This window comes from Hemicordylus capensis, chromosome 6 (genome assembly GCF_027244095.1).
Source record: "Hemicordylus capensis ecotype Gifberg chromosome 6, rHemCap1.1.pri, whole genome shotgun sequence".
NCBI lineage: Eukaryota > Metazoa > Chordata > Lepidosauria > Squamata > Cordylidae > Hemicordylus > Hemicordylus capensis.
Window position 1 is genome coordinate 70491861 of NC_069662.1, and position 14063 is coordinate 70505923.

General features: G+C 48.4%; 1 long non-coding RNA gene across 1 annotated transcript; it reads right to left on the reverse strand.

Moving 5' to 3' along the window:
* Window positions 1-1193: 1193 nt before the first annotated feature.
* Window positions 1194-9108, reverse strand: LOC128330204 (uncharacterized). Its single transcript, XR_008310009.1, has 3 exons — window positions 9017-9108; window positions 4714-4984; window positions 1194-1395 (listed from the first exon to the last, which is right to left on the reverse strand). It is a non-coding gene; the product is annotated as an uncharacterized LOC128330204 (long non-coding RNA).
* Window positions 9109-14063: the final 4955 nt, after the last annotated feature.

The window sequence follows — 14063 nt, forward strand, 5'->3', positions numbered from 1 at the left end:
CCCCCCAGCTGTTTTGGGATGACAACTCTCATAATCCACAGGCACAGTAGCCAATAGACAGGGATTATGGGAGTTGGAAGCCAATATCTGCAGGAGGACCAGAGTTGAGCATCCCTGATCTAAACTCAGCTTACTCTTCCGGGACTTTCTCCCTGCCAAGTAGGAGCAGACCCAGGTTCTTGCTCACCTGAGGAAAGCTATGACAGCCTCACACCCTCCACAGCATTTCAAGGGGCACAGGTTGAGGAGACTGTTTCCTAGTTGGCAGCCTTTTCTCATTACCTTGGCCACCTTTCTCTTGGAAGTGAAGGACTTTGCACAGTCTCTTGTCTCAAAGACAGTGGAGGACAGACTAGTGAGTCAGAGGGCTAGAGGGTCAAGACACTGGTCATCCCTTCTCTACTGCTCTGACACTATCCCTTTGAAATGTAGATTGCTACTCTTAGGGACTAACTTCCTTCCTTCCTGCTTTGCACTTCCTCTCCCCGTTCTCTTCCTGTTCCTTCTACCTTGCAACATGCAAGCTCCTCTCCCTGCACCATGTGTGCAGAGATGCAGAATCCATCTGTATCCAGCTAGCTAGCTAGATTAGAGATCCTAACTCCTCACTTTCCTATCTAGAATGGAGTTCTTTAATAAATGGCTTTTATATTGATTTGAAACTATGAACTGGCTCCAAGTTACTTTACTCTCAGCATACACGCATGCCTAACCAAATTCCGCTGTGTTGTGCCTCTGTACACTTTGCTGTAATGAAAAAGGGATTCTCTTACCAGAGAGAATTCCCAACACTTTCAAGACTGGCAACTGGGGGCTGGGCAATGAGAAACTGCTTTCACCAAGCAGCCTCCTCCCCTTAAGCCCGTACACCAAAGCCTTTCACAAGTTACTACCAGAGGCAGTGGTTGGTGGGGTCAGTGGGGGGCCTGCAGCAGAGGCAGCAAATGGTGGGTGAGCAAGTCCTCAGGCGGATCTGCCCCTGCTGCTGCTAGAGTTATGCTGCTAGAGTTATGATTGTCAAGTAACTGAGGGACAGGAGTATTCTTCCTGTCCTAGAGGCACGCACAGTGCACAGGTCTCCCCATTTCAGAGCAGGAACCAGAATGCTCTACAAAACCTCCGAAGCTTCCAAATGTTGTTCTGTACATAAGCAGAACTCCTGCTGCAGAGACCATGGAGGAGAAGAAGAGGTGTGTCTTTCAAAATTATGTTTTTTTAAATAATAATAATAAAATAATAATAATAACAACAACAAAAACAACAATAATAATAGGAATAATAATAATAATTTACAAAAATAACAATGGTCAGGCTTTTCCAGATCATGTTCCTCCCCGCTCAGTTTCTCTTCTTCCGGTTTCGCTTCCTCCCCCCTCGCTTCCTGCACCCGAACTTCTGAAAATATGAAGTAGATAAAATCATTAAATTAAAATGCACTCAGTAAATTGGGTTTCCCCCAGTGAATCTGGGAGACATTTCTTTGTTGCCATTACAATGGCAAACTAGAAACTGTGGGCTGTTTTTCACAATTGCTTCTCCATAACCTTCAAACCTTGCTTTGTGGTTTGCCAGCACAGCCCAATTCTGGCTCTCACAGATCTTTGACAGGATTGCAGGTACACAGACAAGGTGTCTTGCAGCATTCCCGCTCTAAACCTGGTCTCCTACGGACTGAAATTATTGCAAAACCGTAATTCCTGATAGTGGGCTGGTTTATACAATTCTAATTTGAGTACGAGACGTGCCACGCAATCTTGTGCCTACAAGCAAGATCTGCTCATGAGCAATCTAAGGGTTTGCTGCCCAAGCCGTAGGGCTAGAGGCAGGAACTCTGGCCATGGACAGGAACTGTCTGTGACTTCCACTGCGCAATGAGAAGTCAAGACTTCACCAGCCATGGTGCTCTGACTCTCAGACATGCTCTGAGCAAACTGCATGCTTGATCCAAAAGCTCTTGTCTCCAGCCAACAGCTTTTCTCCTTCAGCTGAAAGATCCACCACTCTCAAGCCTCTGATCCTGGTAATATGTTGCCTCTACAAGCCTTGGATCCTTCCATCCTTTCCCCTTCTTCTCCATTCCCCTCGTCCCTCTACTAATTCCTGATCTCCCCAAACCATGCCAGTCCTCAACCTTCCTTACCCCTCCCCCTTTTTCCATCTCTATCTGAGTTGTATTAGGCTCTAGGAAGGTTTAATACACACACACATGTGTTAGTTAGGAACACTGGGTGAATATTGTTGCTGGTTAGGGTTGAAATACTGTTAGTAATATTGATAGAATGTTCTGCTTTCTGCTCAGTTAGATTGATGTTGTTATTCTTTTATACTCAATAAAGCCCATTGAATCATTTAGGTTTGGTTTGATCTCTTTTCTTCCTTGCGTCCAGATCCTACATGGTCACTATATAAAAGAACTTGGTCACTTGCTGACACTATGAGACAGGCCTCATTTTGTATGCTAGCTAATGAGCATATTCAGTATATAAATCAGGCCTGGACCACAACAGGAGGAAGCAGGACACAGTGCTACAATCCAAAAGGAAAAAGAAAGCGATGCAGAGCATCTATAAGTGTCAAAAGTTGCATGCCGAGAACGGTTAATTGCACTAACAGCACTACAGTGGAACAGTGAGGCAAATCAACATTATGCAATAGATGTAGGTACCAGTCACCACAACTGTTTTGCTTTTTTAATTAAAATCAGCTAGTGAAAAACTATATGTCTGAGCAAAGGGACAAAAAGCAAAGGATCATGATATTTCCCCCCTGCAGTTATTTTTTTCCTCCTTAAATTTGCCCTCTCAAGGCTCCTTTTCCATCCATGTGAGAAAAAAGCAGCCAGAGGTAAAAAACACTCCACCCATTTCTCTGCTGAAACTCGCAACTGCCAGTGGCCATGTGTAATTTCAATCACAACCACCCACACCCGAGAGAGTATTACATGTGTCTGTTGTAGAAGGCACATCTTAGCCCTGAGACAGCTTCTACAGCTAATCTGTGGAATGAAGAAGAAAAAAGCCCACTAGCATGTCACCATCAACTGTTGACTGTCTGGACAAACACAGAAAAAACCCAGTGCAAAAAACTAAATACAGTTTTATAATACATCACTAAAGATGAACCATGAACACTACTTGCATAAGAGTTATGCCTTCTACAAAATAATTCAAAGCAATTTATTTTTGCAATTCCCTATTCCACGAAAGCAGACAGCAAAGCTATTACCCATGAGCTGCTGGAAGGGCAAACCAGCACAGCTAAGGACCTACTCTCTTCCGCACCCCTCCCCTCTAACCCCCTCCAACAACAGAGCACAGAGAAAAGCCCAGCCAAAGAAAGGAAGATAGGATTTGAGCTGGATGGGGAGAGGGGTTGCCTGCAAAATTTTGTTTACTGAATAAGGAGCACACCTTGGAGTGAAGAGGTGCTTTCACGCAGCAAGCGTACCCTGAAATGAGACTGAAGAGCTCCCTCCGGCTCTTTAGAGCTCTAGGCCATGCCCTTTTGCATGTGAAGTATCACATGATGACATCACATGCAAAGGGGTGTGGCCTCTAAAGAGCTGAAGAGAGCTCTTCAGTCTCATTTCAGGGCAGGCTTGGTGCCTGAAAGCATCTATTTTCCCCCTCTGGAGGAAGAGAAAGGGGAATAGATGCTTTAAGGCAGCAAACGCTCCCTAAAAATAATCGGAAAGTCAGTTCTCTGTGGGGGTAGGGGCGGGGGCGCAGGCTCTCTGCCGGGACTCAGATCTCTCTTGTGCGACTTGCGCGGCTGCATGAGTGGGGGTGGCAGCAGGCACCCAGCAGTGGGGATTTTCCAAAACAAACAAACCAACCCTGAAAAAAAAACACACACCTGTGATGGTTGGGTGCGGGGTATGGCAAGCACTTGGCGCTCCCCTGCAACTGGCGCCTAGGGCATGTGCCCTGCCTGCCCCACCCAGATTACGTGTCTGCATGGCCCATTCAGTCGGCGAGTGCTTTCTGCACTGGCCCAGTAGGGTTCTTCCTTCATCTCCCTGGCAAGCAGGGCAAAGAAGCCCCCAGCGGGGCCAACACAGAATGCACTCTCCAGTTGGATGTGCTACACATGCTGCTCAGCCCCAGAAACGCCTCCAGCATTGGTGTCCTGACACAGGGTGGAAGGGGTATGGCCGGCTGGGGACAGTACAGCCGGGGACAAGCCTGACATCAGAGGAGGAGGCAGCGGCAGTAGCAGTATGTGTGTAGGGAGACCCGGTGCTGGCAGAGGAGACCTCGTTGCGTGGCGGGGGGTCCGGCCTGGCAGCATTGGCAGGAAACGGGCAGCCACCTGCCTGTCCAGGGTTGCTGCCAGCCATCCTACGCCCCGGACAGAGACTGGGAGTGGGTGAAGTACTGAAAACAACTTTCTCTGGCCCACCTTTAACAAGCAGAGATTCCATTTCTTTTCTGACTATGTCTTAGTGGGAACTGATTCATTTGTGATTGTTTTAAGCCTAAGTATATTGCAATGCATGCAGAGCATCCTATATTAAGTCTGCTCAAAGGGGGAGTGGATGGTTCATGTAGGGTAGAGTCAACTGGTATGAGTAAAAGGTTGTGCAAATTAGCTACCATGAAAAAAATGTATCTGACAATCGTACTTTGTACTAGGCTGTCTTACAGACCAGCTCTAATATGACGAGGTTAATGAAAGGAAGAAGCAGGCCCAGATTACTCTACATTTACTTACCCCATGTAAAGGCAGAGGTGCAGATGGAGGTACGGACTGATGTACGGATGGAAGTGCGGATGGAGGTACAGACCGATGTCCGGATGGAGGTGAGGATGGAGGTGCAGATAGAGGTACAGGTGGAGGTGCAGATGGAGTTATAGACTGATGTACGGATGGAGGTGAGGATGGAGGTGCAGATGGAGGTACAGACTGATATACGGATGGAGGTGTGGATGGAGGTGCAAATGGAGGTACAGACGGAGGTGCAAACAGGGGTGGTGTTGTGGACCTGACAGAATGAAAACAGACATTAAATAGAATCTGCTGCATCTAGGCCAGCCTGAGCACATTTGCTTACAGCACTACACAAACCAACCACATACACCTTTACTCCAAACAGTCTGCTCTATCAGAGGCAAGGTTGCACCTAGGTAATTTTGGAGCCTGGACCTAAAGGTTTCTGGAGCACCCCACCCTGCAACTTAAGCATCATGCCCCTACACACACACACAAACACACATGCAATATTTTTAATACGTGGGTTCTTGAGGGCACAAACAGCAACTGAACTCACAAGAATGTAAGAATATAAAACAGATGTACACTTATGCAGATATGCACTAGCAGAAATGTTTCAACACACAACTTAACATATTCCCATCCCACATATCTCCCCCCACTCCCCCCTCTGTCTCTAAAGCACCTGAAACAGGTCACAGTTATACTTGAGTGCCTGGTCCATTGAGGGCCAGTGGAGACCACACCACCCAAAACAAACTAAAAAGGATTTGGGGGCCCCCAAGGGGTGTGGAGGCCAGTGTTGCCTCTAGCAGGGATTTCCAGATACTGTTCACTACAACTCCCAGCAATAGCCTTTGGCTGCAATGGCCTTTGGCTGGGGATTCTGGGAGCTGTGGTCAACAACATCTGGGAATCCCTGTTAGAGAGAACACTTTTGGAGGCCCTGGACTTCGGCCCCAAAGTTCAAAGTGCCTTGCTCCATATGTCCCAACCAGGACCTTAAGTTCTTCTTCAGAGGCCCTCCTCTGAGTGCCCTTGCCAAAGGAGGTGAAGTGGGTGGCTACTAGGGAGAGGGCCTTTTGGGTGGTGACACCCCATTTATGGAATAGCTTCCTGAGTGAGCTTCGACTGGCTTCCTCACTTTGTTCTTTTAGATGCCACCTAAAGACCTTTTTGTTCTGTCGGACTTTTAAAATTTTGATTTTCAAATTTGATTTTTTAAAACTGATTTTAAAAGAGTTTTAAAATGTCTTTGTATTGCATTTTGTATTTCCTCTCCCCACTCCCACCCCTGCCCCTTTTGGTCTCTTATGATTTAATGTGTTGTATGTTTTCATTTCATGTTTTAATTTCATGTTGTCAGCCGCCCAGACAACAATTTGTTATAGGATAGCTAACAAAGTTGTTCATCACCATCATCGTCATCATCATCATCATCATCATCATCATCATCATCATCGCCACCTTAAATTTATTACAGGCTGATATCCAGAGCAGCAACCAGAAAATCTGCTCCTAACTCAGCCAGATTGTTCCGGAGCGGAGGGCAGAGGCGGATTCAGGGTGGGGGAGCCAGGGCACGTGCTCTGGGCGCCCTCTGAAGGGGGCATAATTTCCATGCCCCACCATCACAAGATTCAACCAGCGGGCGCCGCTGGGGGGTCCCGGTATCTCCGGATCCCAGGTGGCCGGCGAGCGGACCAGTGGCACCCGAACCCCCCCCCCCACTCACTCGCACAGGCTGCAGCAGCACACTCACACGAGATCTCTAGGCAGCGTGGGACGGGGGCGGCAGGTGGGTGCTCCCATTGGATGGTGGAGAGCGCAGGCCAGGCCCGAGAGCTGTCTGGGCCACCCGCACCAAGCAGGGTCCACGTGGCAGGGAGACTCGCAGCAGCAACCGCTGGGTGTTTTCATGCTGCTGTTCCGTAGTTTGTGTGCTGCTGTTTGTTGCCCAGCAGGCCACACAGCGTCTGCCTGCCCTGCTGGCTGGCTGCATTCTTGCATCAACTGCATACAGATTGGTCACAGGAAGGTAAAGAGCACTGATGGGGGCAGGAAAGAGCAGCCAGAATTGCTCCCCTCCCCCAGGGGCGTATCTAGGGCAAAGAGCGCCTAAGGCAAGCACTGGAATTGCGCCCCTGGGCTTGCCAGGAGTCAACACTGACTTGGCGGCACACTTTACTTCTCAGCAAGGTTCAGAAGTCACATGAGGGAGAGACATCCATGGATGGCAGAATGTCCATCAAGTGTTTTGAAATATGAATCTCAACGTTGAGACATACCTACAATCCGGAAAGTACATCCTTCCAGAAATCCCTCAGGGACCTCTTTTTGCAAGGCAACGGATACTGACAGAGGCAGGGAGAACAGTGAACATCTCTCCTCCCTCCTGCTGCATGCACACTCTGCTGCTTGGGAACGTTCTGGATGAGTTAGGAGCAGCCTCTTGCTGCTCGGGATGTCAGCCACTCTTTTCCATTCGATTGGCTGCGGTGCCTTCCCACTGCGCCCTCTCCTCCCTCTTAAAGAGAGGCCTAAACATAGTTACATAGGAAGTTGCCTTCCACTGAGTCAGACCATTGGTCCCTCTAGTTCAGAAACTTAATGGGGTTCGAGGCGGCATTCTTCTCCTCCCTCGTCATTTGGTCATCACTTGGCAATTACTTCTCAAAGACAGCAGCTTTTTCAAAGTCGCTCAGCTGTAGCGCTAGATCCAGTGTCAGCTCCAGTGCCGATGCTGCCCGAGGTGAGGTCCATGCGCTGCTGGCCACACCCTTGACACTGACAGCAGCATCCGGGGACAAGGCCAGAACTGCCTCTTTCATGCCCCCATTCCTCTTCACTGCCATGCAGAGGGACTTTGAACTGCAGATCAGCAGTGTGGGAGGAACCAGCTCCCTTTTCACCCTCCTCACTGCTGAACCTGCAGTTCAAAAACCCATCCCCAATGGGGAAGAGCGAAGGAGGTCATGGAGACAGGGAGGGAGGGTGGCGGGGAGCCAGGAGTGGCTGGCAGGTGAAGTGGCATCTGGCCGGCGAAGGGCAGGGCACTCAAGCGGGACTGTTATTCTGCAAGCAGAAGCCTTTGCTGTCATTGTGCTTGAAATACAGAACTGATTCCAAGTGTGTGAACAGGGCGCTTTCCAGATTGCACGCTATCACACTGTCACAAAGGGTCCCTTCAGTGTGCTTCTGTGGAGCCTGTGTTTTGACATCACAGCCCCTGTGTTGTAAGGAAGGTGCCTTTCCTATTTCCGACGCCGCCTTTTGGATTTTATTGCTGTGTCACAGCCCTATAATGTTGCATCTGCATTGCAAAAATAAAATAAAATAATAGCTGTGTCTGCCCGTTGTAGGAGGCTTTCCCCCTTATAATGGCTCTCTAATGTCGGTTGAATTTGGCACCACAAAACGTTGCAGTTTACACCGCTTTTTGCGGTGCACGGCTCACAATCTGGAAAGCGCCCTGGTGACCAAATGATGGCCAACCTGCACATGACCTGAGAGCCATCATTAGAAGACAAGTGCAACCTGGAAGCAGACCCTTTGGACTCTCAGTCACAGGGGGCCCCAATCTGGGAATGTGTTGTGCAGCGAGGGGCAGAGTCAAGACTTTCCTACTGTGCTCTATCCATGTGAAAATTCGCCCCACCATACCAAAGCGGCCATTTGCCCCCAAAGTAGTGATTTGGCATTCAAAATGTATTCAAAATGGCATTCAAAAGGTAAAGAACAGGGGAGCAGTCTCACAAAAATAAAAGTAAAGTAAAGTGTGCCGTCAAGTCGATTTCGACTTCTGGAGTCCACAGTGTCCTGGGGTTTACTTTGGCTAAAATACAGGAGGGGTGTACCATTGCCTCCTACCACGCCGTATGAGATGATGGCTTTTCAGCAACTTCCTATATTGCTGCTGCCCCATATAGTACCTGCGGGGATTCGAACCAGCAACCTTCTGCTTGTTAGCAGGATGACCCACGCGAGTGTATGGAGGAATCCTGGGGAGACTCCCGGGATCAGAAGGCTTGTTTGAGCCTCCCGGCGGAGGTCTCCTGGTGTGTGGCTGTGGCACGGAGCCATGCCAAGGCGCCACACGATCAGAAAACCCGGGTTAGTGGAGCACTCACTCAGCTGGGTTGAAAGGAGGGCTACATTGGCGGGCTAGCTGCCAGAGAATCACTGGGCTCACCCACAAGCCTGGTGGGTCTCACGAGGATGGAAAACAGGGCTGGGCTCCTTTCGCCCGGTTTTCCTCCATCATGAGAATAGCCTCATTGGATAGAATACAACCATTACTTACATTCTTCTTGAGCTGGGCCTTCTTGGAGGCGATTGTACTCCCGCTGGCGGGCTTGGTGGACCTGGCGGGCTTGGTGGCGCTGGTGGAACTCTGACAAAGAGAGAAGAGCCAAAGTTATGTGGCGCTTGCAGAGCAGTAATAGGGTCTCCAATGGTTTCACAACTGGGTATCATGTCTCCAAGACTGTTTGGCTGTTATGAACCTGGCTGTATTGGCACAGCGACACTGCACCAATTTGCCCTGCAAAAGTGGTTCCCATCATGGCCAAGATTGTGTTAGTGGTCGAAAAGAGAGAGCCTTAGCAATGAACCGCTTGTATCGAGAACAGGGTACTGGCTACACTTTTAGAAAGAGCAAATCCAAATGGTGTGCTAAGTATGGCGGAATCCTGCAACAGGAATCAATGACGTACATGAAAGAGTATGGCATCATGTCTTCCCAGGTTTGCACAATTCCTCCGGCTTCTACAAGCCAGGGGGAGGGCACAAAGATCTATGCCCAGTGCTGAAGTCCCACATTTGATTCAGCTTTACAGGTGAATGACAGGCAAACTGTTCCAATGGGGAAGCCATTAACTGTCTCTTGAAGCGAAGAGAATACCACGGCAAAACAACATGAACGGGGTGGGGGCTTAATTGTTCTTGTCTTCTCGACAGTGTCTCCCGCCCTCTTCCAGCTCCAGATCCAGCCTGGGCAATAGAAGGCAGATAGAATCGCCCCCCTCCCGCAACAGCAGGACGAGCTCAGCAGCGATCCAAACCATTCTTCTCGGCGACCTCAGCCTGTCGGGGAGGAGGAAGCTTCGCCAAGGGGAAGTTTGCTTCTCTCCCGCCTTCCATGACCTCGGGCTCCCAGCAGCTCCCTCTCGCTCTCGCAGGCACGCTGCATGGGCGAGGAAGCAGGGAGAGCAATGGCAGGCAGGCAGGCAGGCAGCTGTCTTTGCGCTCCCTTGCAGGCATGCTGCACGGCAGAATGGAGAGGGCGAGGACTGGCCGGGGGGCCCTCCGAGGCTGTGGGCCAGGAGGCATTCGTCTCCCTTTGCCTCATTAGCGGGACGCCCCTGGACATCAGAAACGAGAGCGGCACCTTGCTGACAGCGCAGGGACCACGATGCCGAAACACAGGCAGGACGGAAGCACACTGAAGGGGCAGTAGTGACACGGTTGTCGCATGTAATCTGGACAGTGCCTAGGCTAAGAAAGCGGATATTAAGCACAGCCCATTCCCACGCACGTCTACTCAGATTGAAGTCAATCCCCTTGCGTTCGATGGCATGGACTCCTACATATATGTAGGGAGGGGATTAATGCAGAGGGCAGCTGTTTAAATTCAGCATGAGTTCGGGAGTCAGGAAAAGCTCATTTGCAGGCTCATTCTGGGAAATGGTGGGAGAGAGGCATGGCAATCCACCCTATCAACCCCATCATTTTGTCCTCCATTTCCCAAGTTTATTTATGTTCTTGCACATTAGAGAAAGGTTTCATTTAAAAAACAAAAAATAAAACAATACCAAGCTGCCCAAGGAGTCCCTCAATGCAACTTCCCACATCAGCACCTCAAAGCTGGCAAACCTCTATTGAAAAACAATTGTGGAAGAGACATTGCAGGACATATAGTGGCCACCAGGGCCAGGAAATGGCAGAGCATCATAATCAACCACGTTGTCATCAAACCACTCCTCATGTGCCTCAATAATGCAATGCTTGTCCACTGGGGGGGGGGGACAGGAGGGGGATGCTGAAAACATCGGAACGCAACAGGCTAGCAATGACGTCGTCTAGATTCTCTGTAACAAGTGAGTGAATGAAAGAGAGTGATTCTGAAGGAAAGGGCTAGTGTGGGAGCAATCAGAGATAGGATGTTCTGTAACCCATGCAGATCTGAGAATATTCCTTTCATTTATACCTCTCCCGGCTGAATATAGCCTTGTCTCCTGAGGAGTCCTCATCATGCTGTTTCTTTCCCCCGACTTTATCCACACTCTCCTTGAGCCGAAGAGGCTTACCGAGCACTGGAGAACCTGCACTGGAAGACTGAGCAGAAGAAGGGGTCAGTGGGTCACAATCTCGTGACAATGAGTCACAACAAACCAACTTCAGGGTTTGGGGTGGCTATCATACCATTATTTAGAGGTTTTCTAGATGACAGTAAAATATGCTACAAACGGAGCTTGCCAATGAATATCAGCTGAGAGTGCACAGAGAATCCAGAGCCTCCTGCAGATGGTTGCTTTTTTCTTCTGGCATCTGATGGGGAGGTCACATGGGAAGGAGGCTGCTGGTGCGATTTTCACTGCGCCCCCTGCTGGCCACCTCTTGCTTCTCGTTATTAACCCACCCCTTTTCAAATTCATTTGCTGGTGAATGTGAGCTAATCACCAAAAGCAAGGAGTGGCCAACAGGGGGGTGCAGCAAACATTGCACCAAGGGCCTTTTCCCCACGTGACCTCCCCATCAGATCCCAGGAGAAAAATCAGCACCAATCTTGGGGAGGGTCTGGATTCTCTGTAAACTCTCAGCTTGTATTGATTTGCAAGTTCTATACAGAGCATCTTTGACTGCCGTCTAGAAAACATCCTGGATATATGATAGTAATGCCCACCATTTCTTGACATTAGAATGCCAAAGGGAAGAACCCAGATTGGGGCCATACAGAGGAAGAAATGTGCCTCTGTGGGCAGGAGGAGGAGTCTTCATCGCGGGGACAAGGAGCAGCTTTAGTTCTCGTCATCAAATAGTTTCTAAGTGGACATAACATTCACTTTCACAGAAAAGTGAATGGAAGATCGCCTCCTTCAGAAAAAAGGTCAAGTGAAGAATACTGCTGTGGTGAGGACAAAAATGTCTATTTCTAAAATTTCTGTTTGGATACTTGAAAATCATATGAGGTACAATGAAGGGAAGTTAAGATGGTGTAGAGTGGTTGGTTTTTTAAATCAAGAACTTGCATAATCAGATCAAATAACTTGCAAAATGAGATCTCCGTCTATTTAGGGAATCAGGAAAATTTCTACAGTATTTATTGGCTTTTGGGGCAAAACCACCCCCACAAATATTCAGCAAATGAGGAGAAATTTGCTTGGGAAATTTTTTCAGATGAATTGCCAGCAAAGGTTTCCAGAAAATCCATATCTCTGTTGACGATGGGAGAACATAAGCTATCTCCTTACCTGTTTTGCACCTTTCTTCTTTCTGCCTAGAAAGGGCCTTTGAATGAGAATAAAAAGAAGAAATTGACACCCAGGCCTGATCATTGCTTTGGAATGCTTATTTATTTAGTTATTATTCATTGGATTTCTATACTGCCCTTCCAAAAATGGCTCAGGGCGGTTTACGCAGAGATAGAACAAACAAATAAGATAGATCCCTATCCCCAAAGGGCTCACCATCTAAAAGAAACATAAGACAGAGACCAGCTACAGTCACTGGAGGCACTGTGCTGGGGGTGGATAGGGCCAGTTACTCTCCCCCTGCTAAATAAAGAGAACCATCATGTTAAAAGGTGCCTCTTTGCCAAGTTAGCAGGGGAGATGGAGGAGGGAGAGAATGGAACAAACTGAATGAAACGTTCTCTCAAAGAAATGGGTGATATGTGTTTTTTAGTGGTAGTCACAGCTGGCGTACCAATTTCCCCCTACATGAAAAGGGTTGTGCAAATGGTGCACATGGGATAGATTTGTACCCTGAAATGTCAAAAATGGAGAAGGCATAATGACACTAGGAGGAGAGGTTTTGGAATATGAAGTCTGGGAGTGTGTGGGTAGCTGAAGAACATGGCCAGAGACTTCTGCAGCACACAGAAGTTCTGCCCACTGAACACTGGAGGATCTGACAGACACTGTTTGCATCCTTTCAACTTTTCATCCACTGCCTTAAGGCCTAAAAAATGGTTTTCTTTTTTTAACATGGAAGTGGACACCCAAATCCTGAGCTTGAGACCAGGTCCTGTGCGTAGAGTCCCAAGACTGCAGAATCACAGAAGACCAGGCATTCCTGAGCAAGGCTTACCATTTCCTTTGAGGGGTGACATCCTTAATTGCAGAAAGCTGAGAACAGATCTGTTTGTCAAGAAAAAGAGAGGAAAGACCATGAGCAACCAACCACCACGTAAAGATTTCCTGCAGCTGGCCAGAGCCAATGATTTGGGTGGTCAACCAAGAAATTGGTTTGTTAGCATTCCTGTCATGATAGTGCTCCTAAAAAAGAGAGGTGTTGGGGCTCATTGTTGCTTGGATCTCCCAACTCTAATCCCTGTTGTGAGGAAATGCCTGTGTGTATTCAGGGGTGAGGGAAAGACACTGAACGTGCTCAGAGGCCCTGCTGTCTTTGCACGCTTCAGGTCGGAGCTCTGGGATTAGAAACAGCAGCTGAGTTCACCAGAGGTAGAGGCAGGATGAACTCTGGCACAAATGAAAGCTCTCTACAAAGCATGAGTATTTGGCATATCCCGTGTGAAAGTAGTTCTTCCTCAGTTGGGGGGGACTGTGTCTTTGTGGGACATTCGCTTCCCACCCCAAGCCCTTGGATATGGCAGTTCATAAATCCAACTTAAAAATGCATTTTAGCTTACCTCAAACAGGCAAATTACTGCCATGATCATCGTTATCACTGCAGTCACTGAAATAGCAAACAGCCTTTTGCCATAGCCATATTCTGAGATTCCCTGGCTTGCAATCTGCAAGGTGGGACAAAGGAAAGGGAAAGGGAAAACAGGCTTTTTTGTCTTTCTACCTTTTTCTCCCCCCACCCCGCTCAGAATAAAAAACACCACTTGTACTGCTCTCTATTGAACTTGCTCTCATATGGACATATGCAATTGTCTTCTACCAAGTCAAACATTGCTCCATTCAGCCCAGTACTGTCTACTCCTTTTTACAGCTGCTCTCAGCCCTGAAGCCTTAACTAAGAGGCTAGAGATTAAGCCTGGACTCTCCTGAATGCAAGACATGGGGTATATTTCCAAAGAAAGAACAACTCTATTTGAAAATGGAAGTTTACACAATTTCTCCAAGGGGTGATCTGACGGGTTTGTTGGCCATTGTGAAATT